Source organism: Mytilus californianus, unplaced genomic scaffold (assembly GCF_021869535.1).
Source record: "Mytilus californianus isolate M0D057914Y unplaced genomic scaffold, xbMytCali1.0.p SCAF_63, whole genome shotgun sequence".
Classification (NCBI taxonomy): Eukaryota; Metazoa; Mollusca; class Bivalvia; order Mytilida; family Mytilidae; genus Mytilus; species Mytilus californianus.
The window spans coordinates 717,147-730,539 of NW_026262716.1; the positions used below are offsets into that span (position 1 = coordinate 717,147).

At 31.4% G+C, this 13,393-nt stretch overlaps 1 long non-coding RNA gene across 4 annotated transcripts; it reads right to left on the bottom strand.

Annotated features, from left to right (window-relative positions):
* Window positions 1-1,325: 1,325 nt before the first annotated feature.
* LOC127707309 (uncharacterized) lies at window positions 1,326-11,665 on the bottom strand. 4 transcript variants are annotated; one of them, XR_007984761.1, is made up of 8 exons: window positions 10,525-11,665; window positions 9,113-9,202; window positions 8,698-8,732; window positions 7,699-7,795; window positions 4,140-4,174; window positions 3,204-3,276; window positions 2,557-2,674; window positions 1,326-1,498 (listed from the first exon to the last, which is right to left on the bottom strand). It is a non-coding gene; the product is annotated as an uncharacterized LOC127707309 (long non-coding RNA). The 4 variants fall into 4 exon arrangements; XR_007984759.1 differs by lacking the exon at window positions 8,698-8,732; XR_007984762.1 differs by lacking the exons at window positions 4,140-4,174; window positions 8,698-8,732.
* Window positions 11,666-13,393: the final 1,728 nt, after the last annotated feature.

A 13,393-nucleotide genomic window follows, 5' to 3' on the forward strand; every position in this document is an offset into this window, starting at 1 on the left:
CTGGTGTGACACTTTCCAAAGTTTTTTTGTATGGAGTCTTCATAATTTTTTTTTTAGAAATTTGTATTTAATGTATGCCAAGATTCTCTTATCTTTATTTAGAGAGGCATCCATAGTGGACAGTCCTTATGGTATATATATTTTTTTCAAAACTAAACATAATTGGGGCGGGGGGGATTTATACTACACATATCAAGAAGAAAAAAAACCAGTTCATACCTACAAAATATTAGGTATTCAAGAATGACATCTTAATATTAGGAAATAAAAAAATTAAAGAAAGTAGTTGTCAATGGTACTCAAGTAGGAAAAGGTATAAAAAAACATCTAACACATTTCTAATAAACTGCTTCGCTGAGCGCAGCTGGATACGCCCGCAGAGGTCCAACCCTGAACAGCTGGGGCAAAAATAGACACAATATTCAAGCTTGATACAGGTCTGAATTTGGATTGTAATTAAATATTTGACATATTATAGGTTTCTGAATAAATGTAGTCAAAGAACTTGAAATTGGTTATATGAATTAAATTTATATTCAATTAAAGATTTCTTGCTGTTGTGCAATACACTGTGCTGTTGAGCAATACTTAGTAAATCTTTTGTCAGACTATAAACAAACAATAACTTCTCAATGTTATATCAGAAATTTATAAAAACCTAAAGGGAGGTTATCTTAATAGATATAAATCAGTCATCAAAGTTTAATGAAAACTGCTATAAGCAGTTTAAGGATATTGTCCAAAAACTTGAAAATCACCCCTTTTTTATGAATAAAATCTTATAACTTGGAAACGTAAAATCTTAAATTTATAATAATCAAAAGGGAGCTTACAACAATAGATATAAACAATTTACCAAAGATTCATAAAAAATGCTGAAAGCATTTTTGAGTTATTGTCAGAAAACTGGAAAATCCCCCTTTTTGTAATGAATAAAACCCCATAAATCAGAAACGTCTAGTCTAAAATTTATAAAAATCAAAAGGGAGCTCATGTCGATAGAAATAAACAATTCACCAAAGTTTCTTGCAAATTGGTGAAATTGTTTTTGAGTTATTGTCCAAAAACTGGAAAATTCCCCCTTTTTTAATGAATAAAACCCACAAAACTCGGAAACGGTAAATCCAAAATTTATAAAAAATGAAAGGGAGCTCACGTGAATAGATATAAACAATTCACCAAAGTTTCATGCATATTGGTTAAGGCATTTTTGAGTTAATGTCCGACATGTTGACTACGGACGGACGGACGGACAGACGGTCAATGGTATACCATAATACGTCCCGTAAACGGGCATATGAAAAGGAGAAATTATAAAACAGATATATCAGAACAATACATTTCCTGAATGTTACATTACTCTATCATAGTGGTAAAATATAAAACAAAAACTCAAAACTAAGTGCAATAAAACAAGTCTTCTCTGTTCTTTAAAATTGTTCTTGCCCTTCACTCTTTGACACTTGTATGGCAAGCACTAAGATTAGTCTTGATAAACCTAAAATGAAATGGCTTTCATGTAAAATTCACAAAATCTGGTTCAATTATAGAAATAAACATTCATTCTAAATGAAAAAAAATAAGTTTAAACTGTTTTGATCACATTTCCACAAGATGACCTGGCTTTTCTTTTGATATATTAAACTCAATTTGGAATGGTGTCTTCGTTTCTGATCTTCCAGTTTGGACATGTTGCAAAAAATACCTTTTTTGGTTTAAAAATATTTTATCAAGTATAATTCATTATACGACTGGAACATCTTTAGCTTGAAAGGTAGATCAAACTATCAAAAAATTAAGTGTGATTAAGCGTATCTAAATTTTTTAGAAAAAAAAAACTATTAAAATCAAGGGCAGATAATTACATTGATTTGATAGGACAATTTGTTTTGTTTTTATGGGCGGATAGACAGGCAGGGTGATACCTATTATTTAATCACCTCAAAAACTTTGTGGGGTGTATAATAAGATGGATAAAGTACAAGATTATATCATGGCAGGAGGTTTTAAACAATAATCTTCAATAGAATTAGCATACAGTACAGTGTAACAATTATATCAGAATTATTTATTTTTTTTATTTTGGATCTGGAAAATTAAAACTGTACCAGTAAGGTCTCTTCTTATTTTGAAATTAAAGGGAAAAAAAACTAAAAAAAAAAATAATTTGAGAAGACAGTAAAAGTTGATTTTTTGTTCAGGTCTTTAAATAATTCAATTTCTGAATTGATCAAATGTTTAATTAATCCCATGGAAACTGTTTGTAGCAGCATGTCCAGTCTGCCTTACTTCACCAGAGTACTAACCAGATTTTCCATTGGTCAATAAAACATAAAATTTCCATGAAAATTATGGTAAAGATGAATTTAAACATTATCCAATACGCCTGAATTATTAAATGGGTTTTAATGAAGTTGTTAATAGATATAAGAAGTTGTGGTATGAGTGCCAATGAGTTAAGTTTATATGTCTCAAATTAAAAGTATTTTTTTCAGATCAAATAATCCTAAATAAATTTCAGTCTCAAACATAGCATTTTTTTGGGGTGATTGATACCATTGTAGGTCCTGGATTTCTTTCAACATCACCAAATAACACCTGCTCGCTAAAACCTTCACTGTTGTTAAGGCAGATGTTCTTTTGGTTAAAATACTACTCTCAACTTCATTACACTCTGAAACAATATACACATAGATATATATTTATATTATTAGATACAGAACAGAGATAAAGAGTTTTCAGTTGCATTATATACACACTCTTTAACTTGATTGACTTAGTCAGATAAATGAAAAACGGTAAAAATCTTGAAAAAAATACAATTTCAACAACTAAAGATTGCTTAAACTTGTTAAAAGTACATTAATAGTGAATGATTAACTGCAATAATTTATATAATATAAAAAGAACTTTTTACAAACACAAATCACCATGTTTAAGATTTTTTTATATATTTATACATAAACTATATTCAAAAGTAAGACTTTTAAAGAGGCAGTATATGCAGAAATAGCATTTTTCTTGAAAGAAATCAAACCTATCAACATATTTGTTTGTGCAAATGTAAATACATGTAATGCCTCTTTAAACTTAATTTAAAATTCAAGTCTGTTGTCAGATTGAAAATGGTGACAATAATGTATACAAAAATATTGTTATTTACTGTATCCAATTAAAAAAAAATATCATCTATTATACACTACCAAATGCTCTTTGTGTATCATTCTCATCACAGAAACTCCCCTGTTCCTCAACAGCATTTTCTTTATTTGGTATCTAATAAAAAGAAAAAGCAAATTATATTGAAATTGACCACTCACACTACATATATGATGTATTTAAAAATAAATGGGGAATGTGTCCATGGGACACAGATGGACACAGATGATGCCCCCGCTTGCACATCATATAAAGTTATAAAGGGACATAACTGAAGAACGGTAAAAGTGAACCATTTGGTTGAGGCAAACTAAAGTTAGAGAACAGAAGCCAATTAACTTTGGGACGTACCAACGGACAAGGGTAAAACTTAATGACCCCTCCACTACGGCGGGCATAAAAAAAGAATTAAATTCTAGTGTATATAAATCTTCCCCAAGTTCAAATATAAATAACACCATACAGCAGAATTAAATCCATATTAATTAAAGATGTTTGCTAGTCAGGTTTTTAAATTATTGTCAGATTTTGGAATTCCTCTAGTTCTGTCCATTTGAAAACCAAAATTTATTTTTGCCACTTCACTCATTTTTCTTTTCATAAATCTTTATTATGCCGGAGAGAAGCCATTTGTAAAAATCTTATCAAATTCTTGTAATTTTAGCATCCTAGCATTTTGTAATAGTGTTTGTGAAGTAAGATTTGTCAATGATAAAGATATCATAATTCAAGAGAGAATTTTTCCCTGAAAATTTTCAATAGCTTATATCTCAAAAACAAGCATAAACAACACAGTCCTTTAAGTATTTTAGCTCTTTTAGTTGTGAGTGAGTGAGTGAGTGAGTGAGTTTATTAATCTCCTATCAATATTTACCACTGTTCTGAAAAGCTTGATATTTTGAAACTGAGTAGAAAACATCCTTTAAGTAATTTACCATATTGTCAAATGGTGTGATGTATTCTGAATGTATATAACTAACCTGAAATGACGAATCTCTGTCTGTCTGAATTCTGCCTACAAAATAAATGAAGGCATAAGAACATAAATTCTTATTTATTTTTTGCTTATAACAATCATATAATAGTGCACATTAAAGACCCATTGGTGGCCTTGGGCTGTTTTCTACTCTTTGGTTGAGTTGTTGTCTCTTTGACACATTACCCGTTTCCATTCTTTATTCTATGTTGATCATTTTATAAATGTGTCAAGCCTTAGAAAATTAAATCTATTTTCTCATGTTTATAGCATGTTGTCTATTTCTCACATTAAGAGATATTTCTTGAATTACACTGCAAGGAGTGAATAAAAAATTGCATGAATATGATTGACTGGGAAATGATGGTGTAACATTCCAATTGGTTATATGATAAAAAGTACATGTATCCATAGTTACCTATTCAATTGTGTAATACACGCTTTCTTTTTTTCAAATGTCATGTACACACTTTTTAAATATTTACAAGCATTTTCTTACGTGATAGTTATTGGTTATGAGTTGTTTTTCGGTTCAACGTCCTCGAGTCCTTGAGTTCTTTGAATCGCTAATCTATCAAATGTTTCATTTTTGTTTTGGGAAGATGCCGAGTGTTTGAATGAAGGCTGTAGTTTCATGTAATATATGACATTATCAATCAAACCTTTTTTTATTTTTTTAGTATGGCCAAAATAACATGATCTATCAAAAAGTCTTCTTTTAAGCACATCACTGGACAAACAGGACAATTAAAGGTGCTCTGCAACAATAATCACCATGAATTTAATTAAATGATCAACTATTGCATATATCCCATATCTCTGAACACAAAAAAGTTTCCTACTACGATGGCTTCAGTGAAAGTGGAAATATTAACACACATCTCTGAATACAAAAAAGTTTCATACTACGATGGCTTAATTCGGTGAAAGTGGAAATATATACCAAGAATAGCATTAAACAAGAACTCTGAACTAAAAAAATAACATACTTTAATATGTAATGCTTTGCATTATGAATTGGGCAGAAATGTTTAAAATAAATAAAATGTGTACCTTTTCTTCTTTCTTCATCACACACATTTTCTTCGTAGGCTGCATTGATATGGGTTCAAGCAGTTGCTTTTTTATATGAGTCTATATTAAGTTAAAACAATCTATTACTATAAATCAGATTTTTCAGCATTAAGACAATAGTTTATGAGCAAACTATGATAATTGATGCTGAAGAACATTTTAATATTATCAAACCTGAAGTTAATATTACATTATAGTTAAATAAATGCATTCAAGATACATTGTAATGTAGTCCAAATATATTCTTTATATGATTTTGTCTTTTGGTTTTGAAGTAACACTATTAATGGATGGAAATGCAGAGATCTGATATATTTATGCAGTTCAATATATATATTTATATATATCAGCACAAGTCATTAAATATATGTTAGACTCAGATTGACGTCCGGTCTCTAATCGACGTCCAAATTTGACGTCACGTTCTAAAATCAGTGTCCAATATTTTAACCCTCTAATTGACGTCCAATGTGACGTTATGAATCACAAAAACGACGTCTGATCGATGAGAGTCTCCTCTCATCGCAATGTCTATAAATTTCATTGAATCATTTATTTTCAAATTGATCTTTGTTTATATTATCTGTATCTTTTTGTCTTTTTGTGAAAATAAATGAAAACAACACGTTATAAATTTAATGCGTACGAAGCACTTTTCTTGATTTACCTTCATCAAAACTAGTAGCTTACCGAAACAATTACTGTTTTCTTTTATTGGTATCAAAACTAGAAGCTCTCAAGAGCCTGTTTCGCTCACCTGATTCTACTTTGGTTTTGGAAATCATGTTAAAATAGATTAAAATCATAACAGATACCCTAATAATGAGTGAGGCCAAATTTGGTTTAATATTGGCCCTGTAATTTAATAAAAAATCCTGGTGGCCATCTTGAACAGTAAATCAGCAACAAAGTAGCAACACTTCATCAGCACCTCATAAGAAACATTTATGCCATGTTTGGTTTCATTCCATTCAGTGCACCTCTAGAAGAAGCATTTGTATGTATTTCCAATAGGGTCTTATGTCAAAGGAAGTCCCCCCGCTGGCGGCCATCGTGGATGAAGGATCAACTTCAAAGTAACAACACTTAGTCGGCACCTCATAAGGAACATTCATGCCATGTTTGGTTTCAATCCATTCAGTGGTTCTCTAAAAGAAGACATTTGTATGTATTGTCCATAGGGTCCTTTGTTAAACACTGTTCCCAGCTGGTGGCCATCTTGGATCATGGATCGGCTTCAAAGTAACAACACTTGGTCAGCACTTCATAAGGAACATTCATGCCATGTTTGGTTTCATTCCATTCAGTGGTTCTCTAAAAGAAGTGGTTCTTTAAAAGAAGACATTTGTATGTATTTCCCATAGGGTCCAATGTTAAACTAAGTCCCCCGCTGGCGGCCATCTTGGATGATGGATCAACACTTGGTCAGCACCTCATAAGGAACATTCAAGCCATGTTTGGTTTCATTCCATTCAGTGGTTCTCTAAAAGAAGACATTTGTAAATATTTCCCATAGGGTCCTATGTTAAACTAAGTCCCCAGCAGGTGGCCATCTTGGATTATGGATCGGCTTCAAAGTAGCAACACTTGGTCAGCACATCATAAGGAACATTCATGCCATGTTTGGTTTCATTCCATTCAGTGGTTCTCTAAAAGAAGACATTTGTATGTATTTCCCATAGGGTCCTATGTTAAACTAAGTCCCCTGCTGCGGCCATCTTGGATGATGGATCGGCTTCAAAGTAACAACACTTGGTCAGCACCTCATAAGAAACATTCATACCATGTTTGGTTTCATTCCATTCTGTGGTTCTCTAGAAGAAGTTCAAAATGAAAAAAGTTAACGACGACGACAGACGCCAAGTGATGAGAAAAGCTCACTTGGTCCTTCGGGCTAGGTGAGCTAATAAAAGGACAAATTTAACATCAGAAAATGACAATAAGACGATCACAGACATCATTATTACTTTACATGTACATGCATAATAGTATTTTGGTGAAAGACCTTCATATTCTTGACCTACGTTGTCGTTTTCTTTTATTGTTCATATAAACAAATACATGTGGGTATACATTGTACGACAATGAGACAACAACCCAAAGACAAAGATAATCAAAAGATATCTAGAGGGCAGTACATCTATACAGACTCAAACAATAGAAAGAATAAAAACGTACGGCAAATTGTTGAAAAGTATTATACTTTGGTTATATTTTTCAACAACCGTTTTGAGTTATAGGTTCAACCCACCTTTGATAAAGATGAGATTTCACTGCGACATGTCCATAAAACGGACGTCAATTAGAGAAGCCAAAAAATTGACGTGGATTTGAGAACAACAAAAAAGACGTCGATTAGAGGGACATAAAATTGGTCGTCGATTTGGAATGTTATTTTATTGTGACGTCAGATTTGGACGTCGATTTGAGGAACGGACATCAATTAGAGACTGGACGTCGATCTGAGTCTTACATATATACAACAATACCTGATAAAAACTATGTTCCAGTAAAGCTTTGTTTGGTAGGACTACAGCCACATCCTCTGTGACCCCAAATACTAGATCACTTGTCTTTACCCTGTATCTATTAAAAATGCACTATATTAAATATGAAATGAAAGTAACTAAAAAATTAAACAGTCTTAAACTAAAAGAAAAGGGATTTCAGTAGTTGTACAATCATTAAGTAATATTGTTGGTAGGTTTTAATTTTTTTCAGCTCATGTGTATTAGTGAGTCCACTTCAAAATTATATCAATGGCCATTCATTATCTCTTTTTAGTTTTTTTTGTATCAGTGCTGTATCAAATAGACACAATTCATAATCTCTCCATGCATTATAGTGACCAAAGCATAATACCGTGCAGTTACTTTTGTGCATGATGATTAGGTCAATTGCCTTGTTTCTAACGATCTTATTATTCTTTAAATACGGTTTTACTAAAAAAAGCTATAAAACCAGGTTAAATCCATAATTTCCTTCATAAAAAATGCCTGTACCAAGTCAGGAATATGACAGTTGTTTTCTGATTCGCTTCATGTATTTGAGCTTTTGATTTTGCCATTTGATAACAGACTTTACATTTTGATTTTTCCTCGGAGTTCAGTATTTTTGTTACTTTACTTTTTACATGTAACTTGCATATCTATCTTATCTAAATATCATTTAATTCCTCTTGAAAGAAGATGTATCATGTGTAATAGGGCCATGTTTCTAGATGTTCAAAACAATAACACCATGCATTCTTGTAAGAGATTTACCAGGAAAAAGTACAAACGGGTTCAGAAATACACATTTTAAGGTTTAATGGCAAAATAATTATCATTCTTATGTAGGTATCTTAAAATAAATATGTAGTTCCAACTCAAACACCTTTGTATTTTTTTTCTGCAGAAGCCCTTTGTAAAATTGTTAACAAATAAAATAATGCATAGTGGAGCAAAACAAAAGATAAACAAATAAAGAGTAATGCAACAATGACCAACCCTGTTTCATAAGTGCCACTTCTTCATCTGTGAGACTACATTAAGAATTAAGAATTTTAAGTTTTATTTTTTGGGGATTAATTATTTAACATTTGATATTTATGAATAAAAAATACAGCATTTATTTTCCATCATAGATTTTATAAACACTTTATTTTGGAAAATTTATATAACATTTATCATGCATGTACCTGGTATAAATCGAAAAGAAAATTTTGATTTCATTCATGTCAATGTTGGATTTATCAGCCAAATAAAAAAAAACATTAAATGTACAAAATACTATCTGATGTTCTGCTATGTTCTCCGGCCATCATTTATGGTATAATATTATTAATGACTATATATATATATATATATATATACTATTATAAATGGCCATTTGTAGTCATACTATTCAAAATAATATGCTAACTGTTTTTTCTTTTTTTCTACCAATCTCAACTGAAGACACACTCCTCCTTTTGAATGTAGGGACTCCAATTGATTTCTTCATTTCCATACACTGTTATCAAAATTAAAAAAAAAATAACTTTATTAACCAATAACAAAAAATATGATATTTTTTAAAATATTAGCTTTTATTTTTGTGATATGTACACTTCACATAAAAACTGCATTTACAAATATAAAATGTGTGTAACCTGAATAAACTAGCACTTTGAGTCAACTCACACAAGGAAATCCCCCATCCAGCACTGCTATTTTTATATTTATTTTAAATCTTTATTGCAATTAAGTTAAAAGTCGAGTTGCTTGAAAACGGGGAAAACTTTCTTAATTTTTTGGTGTACCTCTTTAACATTTTTGAATGATGATTCCTTATAGAATTGTATAACAGTATTGTTGATTCTTTATGTTACAAAAATGTAATCTCTGCACAAAGTATGGTTATTTTCTGAAGAAACAGATAGCCTTTTGAAATACTGTGGATTCATTATTATTCGTTGGATACCAATTTCCGTGGATTTCGTGGGTACAGGTAAACCACGAAATTAAATGTTCATCGAATAACATATTTTCAATAAGGGTTTATGAAGACTTTTGCAAAACCACGAAATCAAATATCCACGAAAATGCAAGTTTTTCCGCAATCCACGAAAATTGGTACCCACGAAAATAAGTGAATCCACAGTACAGCAGATGGCTTGTAGTTTAATTATTATTAAATTTCACAGCCAGCACCGTCATATTAAACGTAAAGGGAGATAGTAACTAAACTATAGTACATATATGTAAAAGACCCTTTCTGCAAATTTTGTTAAGAATGGGCTCTTTGGGGCAGCTGTAGAGGCAATATTTGTTCGGGCAATTTCCAAGTATATTTCATTTGTCTACATGATTTATTTTCTTACGCTTGATTTGTTCAGTACAGTATACATTTTGTCTTGTATCTACAGTGTATCCTGTTTTATTTTAGAAAATGAACAATGTGTCACTCTCATAAAAGAATTTTAAGCGTGCATGACTTTCCAACATATAGACTATTATAAATAAGTATCGCATAACTTTTTCAAATCCTGCAATCAAAATACCGGGACCCTTTCTCATGCAGTGTATAACTTAAGTTCGAGTACATCTACATGTATGCTGTTCATTAAATGTAAAGTAAATCTGAAAATTCTGTTTAAAAAATCAGACGACACGACCGTTTAAATATGTGACTGTTTATATATATATAATTCTTAAGAAATAGGAGAAATATAATATTTTTGTTTATGTATCTCCCAAAACTTTGTTTGTAGGGTGTATAAAAACAAAAAGTGACAGACATTCCTCCGGCATATTTTCCATTCATTCTTATAATATTAGACATTATTTTCATACCTTAATATCAAACGTGGTTTTAGTTTGGTCTGACCTGTTGCATGCACAGGAAGTCTCACCACTTCAGCATAGGTCATCTTTGATGAACTAGATGCTGTATGAGATGGTGAAGTTGCAACCCCAGTTATGCACAGTGTTCTAATGGGGGCTTCCATCAATTCCATTGGTACAACTTGCTTCAGGTTGGAATTCCCTAGAATTAAAATGCTTCTCAACCTTTTCTGAAGTTTGTAAATCATATCTAAATAAATAAAATCGGTATACAACAGTTTGTCGGATCCACCACAGATTTGGCAATTTTTTCCATTTAATAATAAAGGAGCATAAATACATGTAACTCAAGAACGGTTACAGTGACGGGTGTCAAATTCAAACTTGATCTGTGTTTTGTGGTAATAAGTAGTGTATAAGTTTTATAACATTTGTTGGGACAAACTAAAGTTAGAGACAAGAAAAGAAAGATTCAGCAATTTTTGCGTTAATAAAGGGGCATAACTCACGAACGGTCAAAGTGATGCCACTCAAATTCGAATAAATTGATCTGTGTTCTGTGAAAAAAATAATTGAGTGCAAATAAAGTAAGAAAATGGAAACCAATTTCTGTACAGACAGACATATGTATGGATGGACATCATGACAACAGTAAAAGTTAATGCCCCTTCAACTAGCAGTTGGGCATAACAAAAAAGTTATAATTATATTATTCATTCTGTCTAAGGATTCAGTTAATTTTCCAGATATTTTTTTTAACTTCAATCTATTTATATAGTTTGATTGGTGATTCATTCAGTGGTAAAATAATAAAAAAATCACACCAGATACATCATCTCATACAGGAATAGATAATTGTCACTAAATACTTGTGGCAAACTATTTTTTTTAGACCAGATACATTATCCAATACGAAAATAGATTGTCACTAAATACTTAGCTCTGTAGAGAACAGATATAACGTAACAGTACCCAAATTGCACTGAGTACACAAATTGCACATATTCAACAAAAACAGCTGTGGAAATCTTACAAGTTTTCTTTAAGAATAAACACTTAGTATTTTTATGATTTGACATTACACATGTCTTTTAACATAGCTGAATATATTTAAATATACACAAAACGTTCACAGTAAATATCAACAGATGAAGCTTTTACTGGAAAAAGTAAATCTACGGAATCGTCGTCATGCGAAGTTCTCAAAAAGTCATCATTTCTTATTAAATGGATAGTAAGCATGGACTAATGTCAAATTGTTCTAAAAATTTGAAGAAATGGAACAAAACATCTAGCTGTTATTCAATTCTTAAGGATGTGAGTTTAAGAATGGCCGGCTGGCCGATGCAATTTGGGTACTCCTCGTAATGGAATCCTGGATCGTTTGGAGGTCGGTTCATACTCATTTTTCAATGATTCAATATGGATTCAAAATTAAATAGGTGTAACTATATAGTAAACAAGTATACATCTACAAAATAAACACAGATTGGAAACTTTTGTCTGCATCATAAAAAAACGTAGGTGAAAAAACTGTCAAAATAGGTGCAATTTGGGTACCGTCATGTTAGTTCTTAAATGTCTTCTCTAATGAAGAATTTGTGCGTTAGCAGGTCCATGTATCTGTATCTTTATATTTTCTGCCAATCTGTATCTTGTTATATAGCTTCTGCCAATGTAGGCACACCTCTTCCGAGTAGTGTATTTAACAACATGAATAAAAATATCTTCCACCAATATCACTGTACATTATTTACATTCTTGACGATAAAATTGGGCTTAATGTCAATTTAGACTGCATCAACACTTTAAAATCTAAAATATCTATCTAAAGATATCACTGTTTAAGAGTAGACATCAATTAATCACTTAAGGGTTTATATAAAGTTATTATCTACTTCTACTTCAATATAGGCACACCTTCAGTATGATGCCATTTGATGGTGTTTTCAGTTTGGCAAGCCGCAATCCCGGTAAAGGTTTTTTTTTCTACACCGAACAAATTTTATTTGTTAATTCTAGAATTTGATTGCACTTTTATGTAAATATGACAATCTTGCAATAGGTACTAATATTAGCTGCCTGTTTTTTTTATATAGCGTATTTCAAAAGAGAGAAAAAAAGAAACTTTGTTTTTGTTTACCTTTTCTACCTCACACGTAGAGAGCTAAAATAAAATGTAAAACGGAATCAAAATCGGAATTCTTCCGGAGTAATCTCGTTTAATCAATCAATTTTTTAAATAAAATCTTTTTACACGTTGGCGTTTATGTTGTTTTCTCACTTTTGCAAGCATTTTATACACCGTTCAAGTTAATGTCTTTAATGAAATTGAAGGATACGGCGTTGCAAACAGCACTGTATGTAAAACCGAGTACATCTGGAAAACTTGTGTCGACTCGTTTAACATTTTCTAAAAATGATTTCATTACCCTCAATATCATTACCAGCTGATTACTATGACCAATCTGAATGTCATGTGGATATTTCTGTTTTGTTTCTTCTTTCAATGCTGTCTGTGCCTGACTAGTTGACGTTACTTCCTGAGTTGTGACGCCGATATTTCTAAGTCACGGCTTATAATTTTTTACCCGAAAAGGATCAGACAGCAAAGCCCTTCTTTTACCTCTTCTCGTGTATTGTGTGACTGATTTGGAAATTTTTCCTTATGAAAATCATGTTGGTGCCATTCAACACGCAATTTTCTTTGAATCAAAACAACCCTTGTCATGATTTTTGATGTCCCCGAATTGAACATATTTTGTTATAACTACCAGCAGGTAACATCTATACTGTACAGTATAAAAGTATACTGTTGTTAGTGTTACTAGCAGACTAATTTTACTAATAGATTCCCACTAATAGTGGCTAATATTGC